Raw genomic sequence first — 22,852 nt, 5'->3', positions numbered from 1 at the left:
CCCCACTAGACTTCTAAGGAAAAATTTCGTTTGGTCCCCAGGGGCCACCCCCCCCCCGCGCTGGGGCCCCCCAAACCCAAAAAAATGCAGTTTTTCCTAAATAACTACCTGAACCGTGGCACCGAGGATGAAGAAATTTTTATGGTATGTTGGTCTACTAGACTTTTACGAAAAAATTTTGTTTGGTCCCCGGGGGCCACTCCCCCCCCCCCCCCCCCCCGCGCTGGGGCCCCCGTAAATTTTTCGTCAACGATACCAGGGACACCGAAGCACCGGGGAACATGAAATTTGGTGGGCATGTAGCCCCACTAGACTTCTAAGGAAAAATTTCGTTTGGTCCCCGGGGGCCACTCCCCCCCCGCGCTGGGCCCCCCCAAACCCAAAAAAATGCAGTTTTTCCTAAATAACTACCTGAATCGTGGCACCGAGGATGAAGAAATTTTTATGGTATGTTGGTCTACTAGACTTTTACGGAAAAATTTCGTTTGGTCCCCGGGGGCCACTTCCCCCCCCCCCGCGCTGGGGCCCCCGTAAATTTTTCGTCAACGATACCAGGGACACCGAAGCACCGGGGAACATGACATTTGGTGGGCATGTAGCCCCACTAGACTTCTACGGAAAAATTTCGTTTGGTCCCCGGGGGCCACTCCCCCCCCCGCGCTGGGCCCCCCCAAACCCCAAAAAATTCAGTTTTTCCTAAATAACTACCTGAACCGTGGCACCGAGGATGAAGAAATTTTTATGGTATGTTGCTCTTAAGGGCCCACATCAACCTAGCCCATAATCACTAATTTGTGATTTGCGCCCCTCCCATAAAAAATGAAAATGCAATATTATTCTGCTTTAATCGCCCCTATCTTCAGTGGAGATGTTCAGAACTGCACCATATTTCATGTGTATGTTTAACTTGACATCCTCTGGGGGTATCCTCTGCTAAGTTTTGTAGAATTTCATCCATGGGGGGGGTATAAAATAAATTAATTTATGTGCACATTTAGTGACTGTACACTCATCGGCCTGTAGATGGTGCTGTTGAGCGAAGGGTTGCTGGTTTAGGATGATACTGTCACACACACACATGCAGGAATACAAACAAATGCAAGCATGCACACACACTGACATCCACACGCACAGACACACACCCATACACACACATACAAATCCACATGCACAGACACACAAACACACACGCGCACACATGTACGCACACATACATACACGCACAGACACACACACACACAGACACACACATACACAAACACACACACACACACACACAGACAGGCATGCACATACTATTAATTTTTTAGGTATATACATAAACACGCAATACAGCCAAATTACTCCACGTCATTTATTTTTGTGGAAAGCCAGTGCAGGCCTGAGCGGCGGTCATATTTTGTACCGCGATGCGGTACATCTAGTTGTGCTCCTCCTTGCAATTTTTTTTTATCTATGACAAATTTCAGTCTGGATTGAGGCCCCATCATGGCACAGAAACTCCGCTCGTTAAAATGACAAATTACTTACTTCTAGCTTCTGACCAAGGCTGTATCTCAACACTAGTTTTACTTGATCTTAGTGCTGCGTTCGGCACTATAGATCATAAAAATTCTTTGATCGACTACATAATTTCACTGGTATTCAGGGACAGGCATTAAGGTGGTTTAGATCCTATCAGATCGTTTTGTCTTTTTAAACGGGGAAAAATCTAAGATAATGTCAGTAAATTATGGAGTGCCACAAGGATCTGTGTTAGGCCCTCTGCTATTTTTAATATAAATGCTGCCACTTGGTAATATTATAAGAAAAAATGGAATTATTTTCCACTGTTATGCCGATGATACTCAGTTATTTCATCACAACCAGATGAAATCTCTAAATTATCCAAGTTGACAGAGTGTGTTAATGATATAAATTATTGGATGACCTTAATTTTTAAAAAAAGACTGAGGTATTACTTATTGAACCAAAAAACCTGTACACTGAATCTCTTAGAATACAATTTGCATATAGAAAGGATGTTACTTCATCCTCTACAGTTAAAGACCTGGGCGTTATATTAGACAGCAACTTGTCTTTCGAAAATCATATTTCATATGTTATAAAAACAGACTTCTTCCACCTCAAACATTGCTAAGCTCCGGAATATGCTATCTGTTTCTGATGCAGAAAAGTTAGTTCATGCATTCATGACCTCATTCATGATGATAGACTACTGTAATGCATTACTAGCTGGTTGTCCTGCATCCTCAATAAACTTAGTGCAAAATGCAGCTGCTATTTCTTGACCAGGTCAAGAAAATATGATTATATAACCCCAATTTCACATCTCTGTATCTATTATGAAGTATTACTGACCTATAAGACCCTATGATTTAACTCCTGTGTATGTTCATTAACTGATTAACTGATCTTCTATCACCCTACAATCCATCACGCTCTTTAAGGTCACAAAACTCTGGGCTTCTGGTAGTACCTATATCTAAGTCCACTAAAGGAGGGGGAGAGCGTTTTCACATTTGGCTCCTAAACTCTGGAATAGCCTTCCAGATAATGTTCGGGGCTCAGACTCACTCTCCCAGTTTAAATCTAGATTAAAGTCACATCTTTTTAGCCAAGCATTCACATAATGCATCTCATAAGCTTATACTCCAGTTATATCAGATCAAATGCACATGATTATCTGCTTAATGTTACAAACAGCAGATACGCTAATTACTTTCCATTTGTTTTTCTGTTTTATCTTGAGATACCCACCCTGTGGTAAGAGAGTACATCAGCTCCAGGTTGGATCCAGCCTCTTATGAAGACTTCAGATGACCAACACCTGTGAAGATTCTGATGAAGCAAACTCTGAATCAGCATGCACCAATGCTACATTTTCCTATATCCATTTTGTTAACAACATGTATTCATTATTTCAATGAGCTCATTGTTTCTGCCTTAAATGAATACATTGTTAGCTAACTGTGTGATTGCTATAGCTACATTTCTGAAATACATAACTTGGACACAGTCACCTGATAACAGATCACTCTAAATTGACTATGCGCTTTCTGTAAAGCTGCTTTGAAAACGATATATTGTGAAAAGTGCTATACATATAAATGTAAGTTGAATTGAATTTTTAGAATGTATTAGTAGAGATATAGCCTCAGTTTAACATAAAATGACATTGACACTCTCTACACTTCTCATGCTATGGATTTGTATTTTATGTAATGCCAAAGCTGACTTAATTATAAATAAATAAATACATAAATAAATATACAAAGAAATGTAAAAAAGCAAAAATACATAGATAAATACATAAATAAATATACAAAAAAAGTAAAAAAGTACTTTTATTTCCTTATTTATGTATAATTGTATTTTTTCACACATTTATTTTTATTTTTTATTATACATTTATACATTTATTTATTTCCACTTTTATTTATTTCCACATTTATTCATGTATATATATATTTTCATGTCTACATTTATCACATTTATTTATTTCTACATTTATTTATTTCTACATTTATTTATTTATACATTTCTTTGTCCGTATGCTAATGAGGGGGGCGTGTTTGACCTCAGACAGCAGCAATCGAGCTATAGGGTTAGTATTTGGCAGCCCATTTGACTGCTAGTTTGTTATGGTAGGCCTATCAGGCTATTTTCTTGATACACTGGAGTGTGTCTATATGTTAGCCTACTATGGTACCAACATTACAGATATTATGAAAGTAAAATTATTAGATTAAGTAAAACAAAAACAAAAAAAACCCACATTTAGCCTACCATTATTTTATTTGCAACTGCCTGTATCAACTTTTGAAAACTAGATCATAGACCCGAGATCTCTAAGTGTATGTTCCCTTAACTGAGTAACATCGCTCTCCTCTTCTCTGATCCCAGCAGCATTCCAGCACTCCAGGAGGACGATCAGCGAACGTGTCGCGTCGCGTCGGGATTCCTGAGGATTACCCGGCGTGCCCCGCGGGAAAGATGGCGCTGAACGGGAGAAGATGGAGATAAACTTTATCTGAAATCTGGAAGAGCTGATATCCACACCTGCGATCCCCGGTAACACTTCAACTCCTCAACGAGAGATCCCGGCGAGAGGACGCGGGATCGGCGATCGCTAGTGACGGCGCGAGTGGAGACATTTCAGTGCCGTTAGCAAGTGTGTATGTGTGTGTGTGTTAGCCAGCGAGGAGAAAGAAGAAGGAAAAGCGGGCAAAGTTTATTCAGTTTGAGCAAGAAGTCTATACTGATCTACACCAAACTCTGGGGTTAACTGCGGAAAATCACCAGTGGCAGGTAAGAAGTTCATGAATGTATACCTTCGTAACAGTAGTTCATTTTGGTCATGTACTATCAAATCTTATTTTTATAATGTTGTTGATATGCGGCCAGTCACCGTTGAGATGAACTGATAAACACACCCAGTGCTGTGTTTAATCTCAACATCAAATCAGACCTGTGAAATGCTTCTCGATCAACATATCCTCAGGGCACTGATCGATTAGCAGATTAGAGAAGGTTACTAATCTGAAAAGTGTCGATGTCAGGTGTTTTACGCGAATTATTATTATTCGGTGTAGTGTGTCATGGCCATTGGCAGGCGAATAACCCTTCGGCAATGTTGTCTGTGTAATGTGTCTCCTCCATTCACATGGTTCGTGATTTAAATACACAGATATTTAATTCTTAAATGCATTTTTGTGTTCTTATCACAGATAACGTTATACTTATATTATTACTAGCAGATCCGGTTGTGCAACCGATCCTGTTACGCGGTCTTCTTTAATACTCGACCGTTTAGCGGGGTGATCTATGCTGGTGATTATGTCCTAAACCGATGGGGATTAACATTTTATTCACGTGTCCTGACATGAAATAGTATAACTTCGTGGAATGCTACTGGGAAGAAAAAACGATGCCATATTTCGACGAATACTCTGAGTTTGTGCTGAAATAACTCGTGGAGTCCATCATGGACACAGAACAGGTAACAGACGCTTGAGAAACCAAACCTGCGGTTATTTACCAACCCTCCGGCTGTCACGATCCTGACATCTTGCTTCACCATTAATTGTCGTACAAATAATTGCGTTTAACGATTTAATTGTCTATTTTGTTAATTTCGCTTGCTTGTTAATGTCGCTTACACACACACACACACACACCTTAGGAAGAAATAATTTATTCACATGGAACATGGACTCGTATGATAAATTCTATGATTTCATTAAAGGCTTTGTAAACAAATACCATTTCAGGTGAATGGATGAATACCATAAATAATCATATTTTAAGTTATAACAGTTAAAAATATTTCTCCTTTTCGTCCACTTGGGTTCTACTTTTAACTCATTTGAATGTCTTTTGCAACACAACCAACCTAAGTATGATGTTTTATTAGAAACGTATTTCTGGCTTAAATTGTTTACTTTGTTATTTTAAAGGGATAGTGCACCCAAAAATTAATTGTAGCTCCAAACCCATAAGACATCTTCTAAATGTTTCGCAGTGTTTATAAATAAAGATCATAAAATAATCTTCTATCATAAGTCTTCTGAAGAGACACGATCGCTTTATCTGATGAGCAAATTTAAGTTAGGCTTTTGTTCACACAAACATTGATCAGCAAATATGGTAAACGGAAGCTTAAATGCACTTGCTTGACCCTTTAAGGTAGTTTGACCTATAACGGTCAAAACACGTTTTCCATTACATAGCCTAGGCCTAAACATTAAAATGAATTGAAACTAGAGAGCTTTGCATTCACATGTAGACTTAAGCATAATGTTAACCGATGCAAACCTTTTTTCCGTGCATACAATAATGTGTTAAAAAACAGAGAACGAAAAGTAACGGAGCAAAACGGTGCATTATTTTATTTTATGGCGGATGTATGTCTGTAGCATATTTACATGGCAACACATTTGACAATAATATCAATATGTGAGTGAGTGCACAATAATTGTGAAAAATCACAAATCGTAATCTCAAATTCGATTTTTAATCTGTATTTTTTTGTGAGTAATCTTTAAATATTCTAAAAAAAGTTATAAAAATGTGTATTTATCTGTGCCATTTAAGAAATCCAATTGAAGTTCATATTTCCTTATTTATTAAAAGTAGCCTAATAAATGGTTTATTTAGTCGAGTTGTACGAGCATCTGACTTGAATTTGTATGCAGTTAAAAGTTAACTTACAACTGGATTTCCAGTAAATTAAGTCTTTAGGGGTCGTCTGTATGCAATAATGTTCAGTTTTCCTTGCGGTTTTTAATGTAATGCACAGACCTATTTCAGCTGTAGTGTTGCTATAAGGCTTTGTGTAAAGTAGACCAGCATCCTAATGTCATTGACTTCTCTGGCACTGTCTCAAACCTAGTGAGCTGCCTGAGACAGCATGTTTCGGGCAGTGTAGGGTTGTGTCTTGGTTATTCATCGCTGGGCATACTGTGCACAGAAGTGAATGGACAAGACTCTTCATTTTGCAAAGTACCTCAGAGAGTACCATGGTACTTTTGGTCCTCTTTTTGTTAGTGTAGGCTAGGCAGCTCACTAGTGTGAGACGAAGACTCTGTGTTGGATGCCTCTCAGGGGAGGTTGAATAAACTGCAGTGTTTCAGTGTGTAATGCTTGCTTGATATGACAGCCTAGCTGCTCCCATACCTCCTCCCTTTTTTATTGAGTGCACTTAAAGTGAGTTGATAAGTCATACATGCCTCAGCCATTACTTACAGATGGGTTTTGTCGATAAACAATTAGTAAAGTGCGCGTTTGTAAAGAGCTGAACATGTTGCTCATTAGGGCTAAATGTTTGGTCTTTTATTGGGATTGTACCACTTACTAATTCAATGTAAATAAGTAATTCAGTTTATTGCAAATTTCAGCTAGTCAATCCCGAGTAACTGATTATTGGCGTTATGGCTCCAAAATATAAATGTTGGCGTTGTTACTGTTGTGATGCACTGAAAATATTGTTTTTCTGACACTAAAGTTTTCATTTAGCCGAAAATGAAAAAAATGAATAAAAATAATAGATGTTGCGCCTAAAGATCATTGCCGTTAACGACCCTGAGCGCTTGTGGTGTGAACTGCTTCGTTGTTTTGATGCTCTGCTCACTTTAAACTGTAGAAAACGGTAAATGGTGCAATTATGTCCCGCGGTCCGGATGGGACTAAGCTGAGGTCCAGAACCGGAGCCATTTGAACACCACTGGTTTAGAGTGTCGCGTTCGCAGGTGATAAATTAAGCCGGTTGTAGTAAAGATCTTCTGCAACGAACCACCTATATATTTTAGCCGAACAAATTTGACATATTTGCTCTGTCAGGACCACTATCGTCGAATACGATTGACAATTAGCATACAGTTTGGATTGGCGATATGGTTCTGTTCTGGGCAAGAACTCCCTGCGCATCCATGCAGTCTAACATGAATAAGAGCAATTAGGGTAAACAGAACCAACGTGAATGTATTGCAGATATCATTAATTCAAGATTTTTAAAGTACAACATGTTTTGAGAATTTTTTCTGATTCAAAGGGGAACCCTGACTGAGAGAGGAGGAGCTGGGGAGGGAGGAGAGTAATTCGCTCCTGAGAAACGCGATATCTGCTGATAATACTGAAGGAGCTTATATATGTATACAGTGATAGGCGTCGTATTCCTATAGGTTGACACGGATCAGCTGAGAGTCACTGATGCGAGCTCGACTAACGTGACCTGCCCTTGATTTTTGTTCACTGTGATATGCGTCCACACTGCTGATGTTTTTACTTTCTGTTGTGTGCATGAAGTAGACACTGACATGGTCAAAACTCATCATTATTGAAGCTCTAATGGTTTAGGTCAAAACTATTTTTTCAGTTATTTTGCAGTTTCGGCCAAATATATTTGGTCCGCCGGAATGTCTGTGCATTATTACTGCGTTATTGCAGCTGATGTTGGATTACAGGTGCTTATATTGATGTCCGATCGAACTATCATGGGCTATTCAATAAACTCAACTGTGCTGATGCAGTAGATACAGGGGTGAAAGGTCAGTGACCTCCTCTCCCATGTATGTTGTTGGTACACTTGAAAACATCATCTGGGCCATAGTATTATTCTGCTTTCTCTCTCATCCGCCTCTGTTAGCACCTCACACACACACACCGCTGGTGTGTGCGGACTCTTTAAGGCAGCCATTGACTGGTGGATTTGTGCTAGGTGGTGTCATATGGTAGCGCACCCCCCGTGGAGCTTTATCAATTAGGAAACAGCCAGTGTGAAAATGTTTGGGGAGGGATTTGTTGAAAGATTACTCTGTCAAGTACCGCTGCGTGTAGCTGGGCTTAGCTGAAGAGATAGAGGTTTTGTGCAGTCTGGAGTGTTTAATTGGGAAAAAAGGTGTCTGAGAGTCAGGTAATTGTTGGACGATGGATGCCGTAGAGTCGTCTTCCATTAAGTAAGCCGTAATGATCAGGGGCTTTCTGTGGTTTCACTGAGGTTTTCTTAGGACTGTTTTGGAAAAAAGGTGTACAGTGACAGACCTGCCAACCTGTACGCATTTTGCGTAGCGGATACGCATTTTGACTTCAAAGTACGCCGGTACGATTTGTCACTCTAAACTACGCAAAAACCTGGTGACATCTCTGTGCACGCGCTGTCCTCAAATCAAGCTACAGCAAAAGAAGAAAAGTTCAACCAATCATAGCGCTGGGTTCATTCCCCAAATAGCAAGCGGGGATGATTGACAAATGCGTAAGGCCTATCATTAAAAAGAGACACCAATAAAGATTCCCGCTCGATCCCCCTTCCGCCGTCTGACTTATTTCATAAGCGAGGACAGTACGGTACTTCTGACTCCTGAAGGTAAACGGCCTGGGGTCGATGTGGAAAGTTGATTGTTGAGTTAACTTAATCTTATGGATTCGATGATCACACACAGATCGCATGGATTATCTTAAAATACTCCGTTAAGTTATTCATGGTTACTCAGAAAAGAAGAAGACATCATTCAGTCAAATGCAAGTGCAAATAATAAAATGCTCAAGTAATGCTGAACAATAAATCTTGAAATCGCTATGGTTTAGTGATTATGAAAGTGCTGTGATTTGTGGATTAGTAGCCTACTGATAAGCGCATTCATTCATTCTCAGTGTTGAGAAACGTAGCCTTCATGTGTTACGTTATTGTGTTAATTATAACTAAAGTACCTAATTATGTTACATATTTATTTTGTATGAAAACGAGCGCGTTAGTTACTTATGGATTAAGTACCGTTGTATCAGTGCTGCGCGAGCTCTCTCACAAACACGGACGCGCGCGCGCACAGAGAGAGAAGATCATTGTAAAATGAAAATTGACGGGCTAAGTTTGAATTTTGTTCCTGCTTGTTTTTTTTTTCTGTTAAAAAGCATTTTGTATTATCCATCCCTGCTTTTAAAATTCGTAAAAATGACGGACGTTTTACTGTTAACACAGCCCTCATTATATGTCGGATTCGGAACTTATACTTTATATTATTTTTAGAATAAGTGATTCGTTATGCTATTATTGGATTCCTGTCTATTCTTGTCAACTGTTTTCTATAAATATGTTTGTATTGGCTAACATTTATTCAGCTAATGCGTGTCCTGTTTAAAATGTGCAATGTTCAAACGCGAAGACAGCACGTCACAAACTGAAGCCCTTTTCCCTGTGCTATTTAGTATCATATTAGGATATTGGAAAATGTTCCTATGTTTTTGTTTTTATTTTATTTTATTTATGTGTTCTAGGGGTTTCTTAATTTTAGACTAGTTAACCAGCACACATTATATGCAATGCAATTATATAATGCATGTGTGTCGTCGTCCAAACCGCCCATACAATACAACCTTTTTGCAAGGTTGGCAGGTATGCAGTGACCATCATCATGGGTTAAATAACTTTGATTAGGCCTATGGTTTTTTTACTAAAATGCATTGTTTGGTCACATTGATAGTATTTTGCTACAATTCATAATTTTCTTTTAATATATGCTTTTAAATTTTTTTTTTTGCCCTGATATAAGCAGCAGCAATATCACATAATATCAGTTCAAATCAATAATATTTGTCAAAATAATTAAATTTTTTTGGCCAGAATGGCCAGATTGTTCCTGTCAACACACATACTCTGATCAGGGCAGGAATCATCTGTTTTTTTTTTGTTTAGTTTTTTGCTTCTGCTTTAAATACAGCTGTTGAAGATGACCTTGGCTGTCAAAATTGGTTTAGAATTTCAGATACACTCTATTCATCAGCGTTTGGCCACACACTGCACAGCCTTTCACTCGGGAAAGCTACCAGACAGTCATTTTTAAAGCAAACATTTGAACGGGTTTATTAAGATAAGCTGAAGAGTTGTTTTCACTGTATTGGAAAGATGCACAGTGATTTTCCTCAGAAATTGCCAAGGCATTTGCGTATCTACATTTTTAGACTGCACAAATTCTTAGCTGGTTTTGGTGTTCGCTGTAATCTCATTCCAACCTGCGTGAACGATCTTTCATCAATGTTATTTCAAAAACACAAAGGTTGTGTATGGTCATGGTAGTAAGTATGTTATTCTTTGTAATACTTTGCAAGGACTTTTTGTGCCAAGAAACGACCTACATGTTGCAGTGTTTTGGAAGCTCCTCTGGAATTCGCTCAACTCTTTTTTTGAACGGGAGGGAGTGAGAGTCGTGAGGATTGTGTGGAAACATTCCTTTGCTTGGCCGAGCTCCCATGCTGGAGGAACGCTCCTCAGTTCTTGTGCAAATTTACCCTGCGCTCGCTTGCTCCCATTGTCAGCCTGTCAAGTCTGTTTTTATGTTTGTTGCTTGAATCCAATTATCCATGACCTGCAACATAGCCTGCACCTTTTCTCAGTGCCACAGACACAGGTTACTGATGCTTTCCTCCGTCTGCCTCTTTCACAGCACTTTCTGTTCTCTACCTTCATCAATTTTCAAACAGTGCTTGGAGAATCTCGCTTAAAGGTAATGAAATCACCCATTTGCTCATAATGACCAAATGAGCAGCTGAAATGTCTCGTAAAGGTCAGTACCGGCGTGTACATGTTTTCAATTCCGAAATTCACTCTGAAATTAAATTCCTCTGCCTTAAATGAGCTTTTTCTGTACCTGCTCAACCTTAAAGAATGATTTATTTGTGTAGCGCTTTTCTCAATATATCGTTTCAAAGTAGCTTTACAGAAAATGTATCTGCAGTTCACCATTTTACGTTTATTGTTGTGAAAAATGCAAAAAAAAGTTATAGAATTTTACGGTTATAACAAAAATACTTTTTTATATGAAAATCTTTATATGAATTTTTTTTTTATATGAAATCTATATTTTCCAAAACACGTTTAATCTAAAACTGATGCGAGAAAAAAAAAAAAGCTTTCAGTAAGATTTTGTTTGGGCGCAGTACCAAAAGTTTCCACTTGATGAAATTAGTTTCCTCATTTTTGACCTCGAGCAACACAAGTGTGACTATTTTTTTTCAGAACCACTTAGGACTAACCTTTTCAAATCACGTCCATGATTTTTTTTTTTTTTTTTCACACAGCGAGTGCCAAAACATTTACCAACTTTCGTACCATTAAGTAAAAAATTCTAAAAAAAACAAAACGTAAACTTATTCGATCAAAAATGGCCGAATAGCACCAGAGGGTTAAAAAATCTTTATCGAATCCTTAATAAACCAAGTATTTACACCCCTATTTCTCTGTATGATTAGGTGATTAGGAGCATCATTGGAAATGTTTCATACACTAGGAAGAAAACATGTTTCTTATAACTTTGTTGTCAAACTATATCTAGATTTCTGCCACTATTATATTTCTGCAGCTTTCAGAAGTCACATGGAAGCCCAATATACAGTGTCCATGAAGTCAGACTGTTCTTTACGCGGACAACTGGCTTTCCAGGGAGCTCAAGTCTTCGTCATGTTCCTGTTCTTCCTCTCCTGTTTATTCTCTTACCTGCACTTGTTTTTGCCCGCGGTGTTAAGAGAAGCCGGGAGCAGTAATCCTCAGCGCACATTAGGCCTGACTACACTACACTACACACACACACACACACACACACACACACACCAGCTGCTAGAAAGAGCTTAGCGCTCCAGATCTCACAATGGCAGGTGGCTGTAGCTTCACCAATGCTTCACCACTGGGGTCATAAAGAGTCCCGTAGACCTCCAGACAACATCAGATCCAAGCTGATCTATTTAATATAATTGTCTTTTCCTGCACTTCATCCAAACATCCTGATGTCATTTCATCAGAAGAGTGCCTCTGGTGATCAAGGACATTTCATAACGCTCCATATTTCAGCAGTTCTGTTTGCATGTCTACAGCATTACATGTCTTCCAGCTTGATTATTATGCATTGTTAAAGGGACAGTTCACGTTTTTTTTATTTATTCAAACGCTCTTGATTTGATTTAATTCTATGTTGATTCTTTTGCATATATATCTGGTACAGTACATGTTTATTTTTCTTAAGTACTTCAGTTCTTAAGTAAACTATACAGGGAACCCTCTCAGTTGGTACATTACTATAGTATTTAAAGTTGTTACTTTCAGCTGACAAAATTTCAGCTATAGCATGTAAGGAATCCAAATCGTGATGTTGGTTGCTTTTGCGGCATTGTGAAAAGTCCCATTGCAGAAACTGCCTTTCCTCTTCCTGTCCTTTCTTCAGTATCTCACTTGTTTTTTCCTCCAGACATCAGCACTTTTACTATTTTTGTCCCCAATGGACATTTTCATTGAGCTGTAATTAATATCTCTTGTTCCTGAGAACTACAAATTACCCTTTAGGAGTTGGGTTTTGTAAGCCTTGTCATTCACTGAAAGGTCATAGTGGTTTGGATACCTTTATATGAGATCGTATTTAGTTCACATGCATGGACAGAATGGCCTATTTCTGTCAGCGTTGCCCTGGAGCTTATGTTACGTCTTGCGTCTTAACTTATCCAGCTGACACCGTTGAGTATTGGCATTTTCATTAGTATGACAGTTTTCTGTTTCCTCTTCTTATAAAGAAACATGAAGTTGACTTGTAGTTGACACCTACACTAAACAAAGTGCCTGGAGTTCAGATTTGTGTCAGAACACTGTTAACCGGAATAGTTCACTTAAACATGAAAATATTTAAGAAAAAAACAAACAACTGCATCATATTTACTTCTTTATATTGAAACATTGCAGATGACTTGAAGTATACTGTACATTGTATAGCGTTCATTGGTTCTTTTGAAGCATGACGGTAAAAAAACAAGCTAGCTATGCTTTCACTGAATGGACAACATGAGCTTGCACATTAGGCAAGTCATTTCATATAGTGTTTTACACAAAAAGGATTTAAAAATAAGAAAATAAATAAGAAAAGAGAAGAATATATAAGATGATTAAGTGCATGTTTCTTCCGAATTTCTCCTATTATGTTTGATGAAAGAAAAAAATCAATAGATTCAGAGAACTAGGCTACATGAGGGTGAGCAAACAATGACGTTTAGCCTATTTTGCCCGTTGCCTGAAGATTATTATGAGCGTTTCCAAGGTTGACTCAGGCTCGAGTGGTTCCTGGCAGTCGTGCTGATTGGATAACACGCCTGTGTGGACACACCCCCAGCCCACAGCAGTAGAAAATGAAATCACTCAGAGGAACTGAAAGAGCCGCCTCAGCTTTAATCTGTCCTCCGACCAACCCAGTGCTAGCAGCTGGAGGTCCCATTACAACAACGCATAGCAATTACTGGTGGTTTCTAATGCGAGCAGCAGGAATGTATGTAATATTGCCCTTCTAAGAAAAAACAAAATCCTCTAACCCTACATTTTTTAACATGTCAGTTTCATACCGTACATTTACATGGCAGCTGCTCTCTCCGGATCAGCGGCAGGGCGAACGCAAATTTGAATGTTGTAGTGTGACGATCGTACTTTTAAAGTTCAACCAAAGTCTCTGAAGTCTTTTGGTTTAAACAATTTCACACTGCGAGCGTGAATAGCACGTGTTTTGTCGCTGCCTGTATCAATGAATGAGAGCGTTCACATCGGAAGTGTGACGGCCGACCCTCTCATTCATTAACATAGGCAGCGACTTCACTTGCAGTGTGAAACCGGCGTAATAGACATAGCGGAATCGTTGTCATTCAGGGTTAAGATTGCGTGGGTGTTTGAATCGAGATTACAATCTTTTAACGATTAATTGTGCAGCTCTAGCCGATACTTAATAATTTAAGCAAACGACTATTGGCTAACAGTTCTGTCAATTGTCCCGAGCGTTGTTCACGCTGGCACTGGGCAGTCTGTGTTGTCGAGCCTTGCTGTATTTGATAAAGATTTCATTTTGTTTTTAGTAAGTATTTAATTATTTTACCAAGAGAAAAACATTGGATTATGCAACCGCTGATGGAGTGCCTGTCGCTGTCACCTTTGGGTTGCTCAGTTGGGGTATAAAACACTGACACTGTTGGATGAGAACAAACATTTCACTGAATTGAGCTGGATGATGATACTGTTGTCTTTTGTAGAGCTGCTTTAAAAGTGCTTGATGAACTTTGAAACATTGACAGTTATTGAATCAACATTAAACTAATTTGAGCTGGACAATGACACGGTCTTCTGTAGAGCTGCTTTATAGCTGAATTGAATTTGTTTTGTAATTGATGAACTTTGCAAAATTGACACTGTTATTGAACTAAATTGAGCTTAATGACAATTTTGTAGATCTGCTTTACAGTGGAAATCATTTTGCAACAATTTTCCTGTTTGTTTCTGTGTACCTGCTTTGAAACAAAGTGTATTATATGAAACTTTACACAAATAAATGTTGTCTTGATAGACAAAATAGTGTAATGTTTTCCTTTTATTGGTAATTGGCCAAGTAGTTATCGGTCACGATTTTAAAATCAGTGCATCTCAAAAGTGTTTGACAGGAAAACAGGCATAAAAGCCCCATACTTACATTGAAGGAGGGATCGTAGCCATACCTAGAGACATGAATGTTGATTTATTTGACTTGAACCAATAAGCAACCACCCTTGGCAAGCATCCTATATATCTTTGCATTGTGGTGGGGAGTTTTGCGAAGGCATGTACCCACCCACATTTATGTAATTTACATCTTACACTAGTTCAAGTGTTTGTGTTAAGATTTTTTTTGTTGGTTTCTTTCTGGTGCAGAGGCATTGAATCTATTTTAAGCAAGTTTTCAGTTTACTCTTTTAATAAAACTTTGACTTCAGAAACTTTGCAGGATCATAACGTTTCTGTGCAGAGAAGAGGATGAGACCTTTCTGCCTCTTAAGGATGGATTTCTCACAATCCCTTGTTACGGAGTCAGCATCTGCATCAATAAAATATATGACTTAAGTGTGATTTCTTGCCGTTTTCTCTATGCTTTGAGCATTCGAAATCCCATTGAATTTGTGACGGAATATTGAGTTATGGTAATGCGCTGGCTTTGGCCCGCAGGTATGGAAATAAACAAAACCATCGAAAAGCAATAAATGAAAGAGCCCCATTCCGGATTAGAGGTGTCCATGTCCAATATTCTCTGGCGTCTCTCAGGTATTTTCAGAGGTGATTTCTATATGAAGCGATGGTAAATTAAATTTCTCCCATGACTCCCATGACTCCTGGAGTTGGTTGGTGATATTGTAGCACTGGTGAAAGAGGGTCAGTGTAGTCAGAACTGCGGCTTCTGGAATGGGATTTGTAGTTACATGCCTTAGCACAGAAGCCCACTGAGCTTCCCAGATTGTGAGAGAGTTGCTTTGAGACTAAATTGCCCTCCCACTTCGGAAGGATCTTGATTCAGACACCGGAAACCACTCACACTTGCCCCTGAGCTCTGTCTGCATTCATACATGAGCTCTTCTGGGACTAACATGACATGGCTGAGACTGTCCAGATTTGACAGTGTCTTGCTTCCTCGGCTGTTTTCCATCATGGTTGCTGAAAGAAAAACGTCATGCACAAGACTATAGGAAGAAGCATGTTTGAATCGATTTCCGGGAAAGCTACATTTTCATAATCGACTTTTCACTCTACTTTTCAGCTGTAACTGTTACTATTGTTTGCTAATGTTAACTGCTAATGCTTTCATGTCTGGCACAGTTGGTTCGCTCAAACAAACAGATTGCATTTCCGCTTGGTTCTGCGAGTGGCACATAAATTAGGCTACACACTTCATCTGCTTCCTTCATGAGAATTTTTTTGGATATCGTAGAATGGACACTCATGTATTACTGCTGAAATTAAGGCTTCTGCAGGAGGTGTTTAGATCCGCAGGGATACACTGGTGAATCGGGATGCCTCCCGCAGTCCTGCCCTCATGCCTGACTACTCCTAAAGTCAGGAGGTTCATAATAAAGGCCAACTGAGTTCAACCACTCAAATCTAGTAGAGAGATCGATGTTTGTCATGAAATGTTTTTCATCACAACACTTTTCATCATCCTTGAAGCATGTCTTCTCTCATGTCACACTCTGAAAGGCTTTGTATAAATAGATGCATATAAATCAATAAAACTTCTGGGAAATGCAGGCTTGGTTTCCATTCACTAAGGAAGCTCACTTCTGAGGTAACCACATTCTCAGGATTGCATGTATCCTTGGCATAGAAAGCAATCCTTGAATGCAATGTGACAATGTGCTCTATCCATCCTAGTTGGAATGTCATTAAAATATACTGTTCTTGTGTGCTTTTTTATGCTTATTTAGGGTTGCCAGCTTAGGAACATGCCAACACAAACTCTGTTTAGTTTGAACAAAAGTCACTTTAAGGCAAGCCTACGAGATTGGCCAAAAAAACGGATAAATACAAGGCCGTTTATTTGAATGGATGCCAGTGGAGGAGAAGCTTCACTATGTAAAATAAACTGCTTTTGTGGGGGAACGTCTGATTATTTAACGAATCGACTCCCTAACTGGTAACCTTCATCATGTTTGCTATTAATCATTTCATTTGTATTGATCTATTTTACATTGACAATATTGCTGTTTTTTAAGAGAAGACAAAGACAATTTTGAGACAGGTATGATTCAGATTACGTTACTTCTAGGGATGGGACGATTACCGGTTTCACTATAAACCACGATAAAATGCACTGACGGTTAGTAATATCGTTTAAAATTTAATTATCATTAAAACCGTGTTTGATTATCGCGATTTTAGATCCTGTTCAGCCAGCAACAGTCTGATGCAGGCGCAGCACGCAATGTTGTTGTTTTTTTTTATTCAAGAAGGAATTGCGGAAGGCAGTGACCGTGCTCGGGAGATTTTTCTGCCTTTTAAGAGAACCAATTCTGAGGTGTGGTCATATTTTGGCTTTAACAAAAATCCTGAGGGAAACTTAATCGAGGATGGTCACCCTGTCAGCTCTAACATGCACAAGAAAGTAGCCGAGTCGTCTTGTGTGACCATTACCCACTGTTGTATAGCGAACGCAAGGCAAGTTAACTTTGACCTCAATACCAAAACTACTAGGAAATAATTGGGCATAAAATGTTGTTTTAAGTTGAACTATTTTATATCAATCACTTGAAATAAACGTGAAGCTTCCGCAAAGAAAAGTTCGCAGCAAGTGGCTTTGAGCCAAAGACGAACGAACAAGTTCAAACAAGACTATGTGACATTTAAGGGATAATAATTTATATTCATTATACACTTATTACACCGATTTTTTTTAGCACATAATTACGGGGACATTGAATTGAGATTAATGTTTTAAATCTTACCTGTTTATAAATCCATTACAGCGTACAAAACAATCGTTCAGACAAGATGATCATCACAACAATATTATCAAACTCTGTAAACAATAAATCAACTCTGATTTAATTTTAAAATACAATTAAAAACGGAGACACAAGACGGCAAGTTGTATTTGAATGAAACGAGAGAGCGCGTCCATTGTGATCATGGTGTAACGTAACGTCTGTCAGAGAGTTTGAATACTAACGTTACCCAGATACAAGACAGTGCAAATGAACTGTTAGTTCCACGAGACTTTTATAGATGTTTTCTCTGTTAAGCGCACACTTCACATACATGTCGAAGAGCGAATGTTAAAAGGGAAAATAAAACACTCTAAAACACGCTACAAATCAAAGTGGAAGTAAACACATTATAATAAAACAACGGTCAGCAGTAGAGGTCATCTTCCTCTTTGCGCGAGCAATCTCACTCTCACTGTGTGCGTGCGCGCTCACATAAAACCAGCATGCATACAATAACGTACGCCATAGAAGAAGTTATCTTAAAGGCACATCAACATTCATGTCATGAACACTACTTAACACTAGGCGGCCGTTACAATGGATGTGCGCGGTGTTATAATGCATTGCTATTGACGACCGTCATTATAAGGAAGGAAATACCACATAATAGAATCTTGCTTTAAAAAGTGCATAGAGCTGCTTGTTTTATTTGTTGTTTGTTGATTTTCAAATATTAAACTTCTTGAAATGTCTTCAGTGTGATCATCAACTCTTTTTGAAAAACTTTCATCTCGTTTTAACAAAACCGTGATAATATTGATAATCGCGATAATTTTGGTCACTATAATCGTGATATAAAATTTTCATACCGTCCCATCCCTAGTTACTTCTGTGGTATCCGCCAACAGTGATTCATTGTTTTACAACTCTGACAGAAATTAAATGATGTCAAGTGTATAATGTAATTGCTTATCAAGGCACACGTGATTTAAGTTGACCGCTACACCTTCTCCAATGATAGAACCGTAAAGGTTGGTATTTCCTTATAATAAGATCATGTCTGTTTTAAACTTACTGAGTTACTGTCACACGTTCTAACACCTTATTTTGGACCATGAAGCCTTAAAGCAGCACTCAGTAGCTTCGGGATTTCTTCGATGTATTCTCGCTTTTTGCTCGCAGGTTTCTCTCTAGAGCTCCCCCCACAGCTTCGGAATATATATTTGACAACACTGTTGTAAAAACTTGTTGGCGATTCTCAGACACCAGAGGCTAGTAGATCAACGACATCAAAGCAGATGGGACATTCTTTAAAATGTCTTCTTCATTCGGGTTCGGACAGCGTGAGGGAGCGCAATAATGACAGTATTTGAGCAGATTTCTTTTGGCCGTAAAGCAATTGTTTACATCGCGAGAACTGATATCACGCGATACTTCCTGACGCGGCGGCCGGCGGCCCGCCGGCGGCCCGCCGGCTCAAAGTTGCAAGTGCGGATTTTCCGCTCACGGGCACCAGGGGGGTGCGAAACGACCACCATTCAACCCGAAATAAGTAATATAACCATTCCAATGACTCCGAAGCTGTTCAGTTAAGGTAAAAAAGTTACTTAGTTCACCTTTAAGGCCCTAATTTTCTCACAGCAAAGTTCTTTTTCTTTCTTTGTTTAAAACGAATCAGTGATATACTATTAGCGAACATCTGACGGCGCCCGCTCTGCTGAGATTGGCGATTAGATGAATATGTAAATATGTGCTGTGTGCTTTCCTCGCAATAACAAAATAAACACGCAAAAATATTGAGAAAACAGACCTTTCATTGGATGTTCTCTTTTCAGCTTTGCTTCACACACCTCGGTGTCTCTAGCTTCTGTATGCTGTAGTTTTTCCCGAAACTCTGATCAAACCCAGGGCTGGGGGAAGACAGTCCAGCGCTCTGGGCAAAATAGGAATATGCAGCCCCTTATGTTTTTTAAGAATACGTTTTTAAGTAAAAAAGGCAATTTATCCCATATCAACCCGTACTGTTGACTTAAGACAGGTGTAATTAATACAGTTGCCTCACCATTTAAAAGAGGACCTTTCTTGCTTTGGCTGCTGCAAACTCTTCAATTATATTGGAGTAATCCAATTTGCGACCGAAATTTTATGACACTGGCTATGTTTAAATGCGCACCTTTTGTTTCAGTCGGACTGAATTAATTTCGATTGATGAATCCAAACGTAAGCGTTTACATGAACACTAAAGTGATCGTGTTGATGTGCACAAAATATACAGAGTTTCCCACTGTTTGCGCATAACATTGGTTCTTTATTTGTTTTAAACAGCAGACTTAATATCCATCTCTGGTCATAATTTGGAGACAATGAGCATATGAACCGTTGTGGCGTGCTGCTTATATTCATCACGCAGTGAAAATGACCCTCCCTGTCGTCTGTGGATGAGAATCCGAAACCAGGACTGGCGGGACGTTGTCCTGCTCCACTTCACAGACGCTGAGTGATAGGAGAATTTCAGAGTGACGGGACACTCATTTATATGACGTCATATGTCATTACGCCATTTCTGCGTCATTGCGCATGTGCAGTGCTTTCAGTTTCGGTTTTCAATCCGATCAAGTGTTTACATGTTCTCTCGATCTTATTAGAAAAGGAATAAACCACCCCTTTCAATCCGATCGAAATTTCATCTGGATAGAGCTCATTTGGATCGATTAAGGTGTTTACATGATGGCTTATTTGGTTGCATGTAAATATATCGTCGATCGCAAAGTTTGAGACGCTCATGTTTGTCATGGTGCGGCGCCGGCGCCCTCTAGAGTCTGGCGCCCTGGACATTTGCCCAGTTTGCCCATCGCCTCCGCCGGCCCTGAACAAACCATACTGCAGCTGTCTTGTTCCTGACTGCTGGTGCGTCAACCTGGAAAACAGTTTGTCACATTTTCTTTTCATCATGCTCTTTCTTTTCTACCTTTATCCTTTCAGGATAATAATTCTCTATGTCAGTGTCTTGCTTCGAGCTCACTGAGAGCCCTTTCTAATTAAACTAGTAGGCTAATGCTGTGTGGCTTGTCCTGTGTTGCCTCTCAGTGTCTTTGAGATGCAGACTGTGGGAACATCTGTTGAATAGCTCCTGGAAACCGATTTTGCCTGCCTCATCCAGCGGTGCAGAGAGACAGATGAAGAGGGAAAGCGCTGAGGTTTGTAAGTTAGACAGGCTAATATAAGAGAAACGTGTCTTCACACATGCATGGGAGTCTCCATCTGTTGTCGTTCTTGGCTTGTCTCTGCATTTCACGCTGACTCTTGAAGGCAGTGCAGTTCATCCTCTCTTGCGTTCTCCCTGGCGGGATCTCGGCGATCTGCGCTCCCTGGAATTTCCCTGTACAAAACGTATGTGTTAATGAGCACTCTATCTGGCTTAAACAGGCTATGAACAGTAGGGAAAAGACTCATGAGTTTTTAACAGTTAAAGTTGTTAATACCATCCATTTGGTTTAACCCAATCCCGTTTTATTTTGTTCCTTGTTTCACGCTTGTGCATACTTAGTTCCAGGGCTTGACATAACATTTTTTGCTAGTAGTTTTCCAAAGTTACTAGGTAACTTTGTCAGGTCTTAAAGTGACAGCAGCCTAATGTCCCTGCTGTCGCTTTACGACCTGACGCACGGATCCATTATGCTGTTACACATGCGTTTTCTTTCTCAATTGTTTACATTCACTTAAAACACAACTGCTACTTGCCAAGACCGACATTTTGAAATTATTTTGTGTGTATTTGACTGTTTAAGTGCAATTAGCAGCAAAAAAGAACTCAATTTAGTACTGAAGAGGTGGCTTTATGTGTGCAAACTTTGAGTGTGTGAGCACAAAATCTGTGGGAATGAATAAAATAATGCACAATACGCGCAATCCCACGCTGAAATCCAAGCCCTTGTAACACCAACAATATCAATCGTGAGTGAGTGAGTGAGTGGAGGCGGGTTTGTGTGTCACTTGCTGTCGGAGAGATGAGAGAGAGAGATATGTGTGTATATATATGAGTGTGTATATATATTGACAACACTACATTGCACTTAGTTTATTATTTTAGATGCCTTTTTAAAAGACTACGATATTAAATTCAACTGTGACTGCGTTACACGCCACTGCTGAAATCCACCCGCATTTGGCCAGTTAATGTCAAGCCCCACTTGAGTTCACTCTTTATTTCTTTCGGGTTCGCTAGGGATGCGAGATATCTTGGTGCCATATCGATTATCAGCCATCATTAAAGATTTTTTTATCATTTAATTATCTTTATACTTTACACTAATAATTTGTCAACTGTAATCTGTAATCACATTTACTGCTAATGCATTTGAGGTATGGCTATGTTAACGAGTAAGGGAAGGTTTAGTGTTATGATTATAAGGGTTGGGTTATGATTAGGAGTGTAACTACAAATGTCAATTAAATTAAAGTACTTTAAATGTTATTACAATGCACCAACATATATGTATATTACATGTAATAAGTATATCAAATGGCCACCTAATGTAAAGTGTGACCTATTGTCATTTTGCTGGAAATTAAATGGGAAAAGTTGTGGTAATTAAACTGCAAACTTAACTTAAGCATTTCTTCATGTCATTTCGATGTGAGAGATGCTTTGAAGGTTTCAAGTGTGAACCGTTTCTTAAACTAGGGTTAAAGTGCCCTTTAACCTAAAGTAAGGAAAACTCCCAGAGTGCTTTGCGATCTGTGTGTGGTCACATTATCGACTCACGGAAGGTGAGTTGTGGTCATCTGAACACACCGAATGTAAAACATTATTGATATTCGACCGAAAAACACTTAATTTGACGAGGAGTCATCGACAGACCTGCATTATGCTCAATCTCTCATTAGTATAATTTGGAAAGTCAGTGGTCCGGTATCAACACTGACATTTATAATGTATCAGCAGACCTCAATATAGTGCAGCGATTAAGTCGGATGACGTGCGCTCGCATGCAGACAGGTTAATCAGCCGGCGCTGGGGCGGAGAATGTCAACTGTTGTGTTATAGTCAAATGTCTCTGACATCCACATATTTTAATTCCATATTCATTTATTGGCTTTCTAAGCCATTTCATATCTG

The 22,852-nt window shown here is 39.2% G+C and overlaps 1 protein-coding gene across 2 annotated transcripts in view; it reads left to right on the top strand.

Annotated features, from left to right (window-relative positions):
• The first annotated feature begins 3,890 nt into the window (after nucleotides 1-3,890).
• The window catches only part of tjap1 (tight junction associated protein 1 (peripheral)), a 110,022-nt gene continuing 91,060 nt past the window's right edge, over nucleotides 3,891-22,852 (top strand). For both annotated transcript variants that reach the window (XM_084093403.1, XM_084093402.1), the window contains exon 1: nucleotides 3,891-4,311. The gene's annotated coding sequence lies outside the window, so the exon portion shown is untranslated. The remainder of the gene's footprint in view (nucleotides 4,312-22,852) is intronic.

The sequence above is a fragment of the Abramis brama genome (genome assembly GCF_963993115.1).
Source record: "Abramis brama genome assembly, chromosome: 19".
In the NCBI taxonomy this organism is placed as follows: Eukaryota; Metazoa; Chordata; class Actinopteri; order Cypriniformes; family Leuciscidae; genus Abramis; species Abramis brama.
Note: the sequence above shows the minus strand (reverse complement) of the source record. Positions and strands in the feature narration are given on the sequence as shown.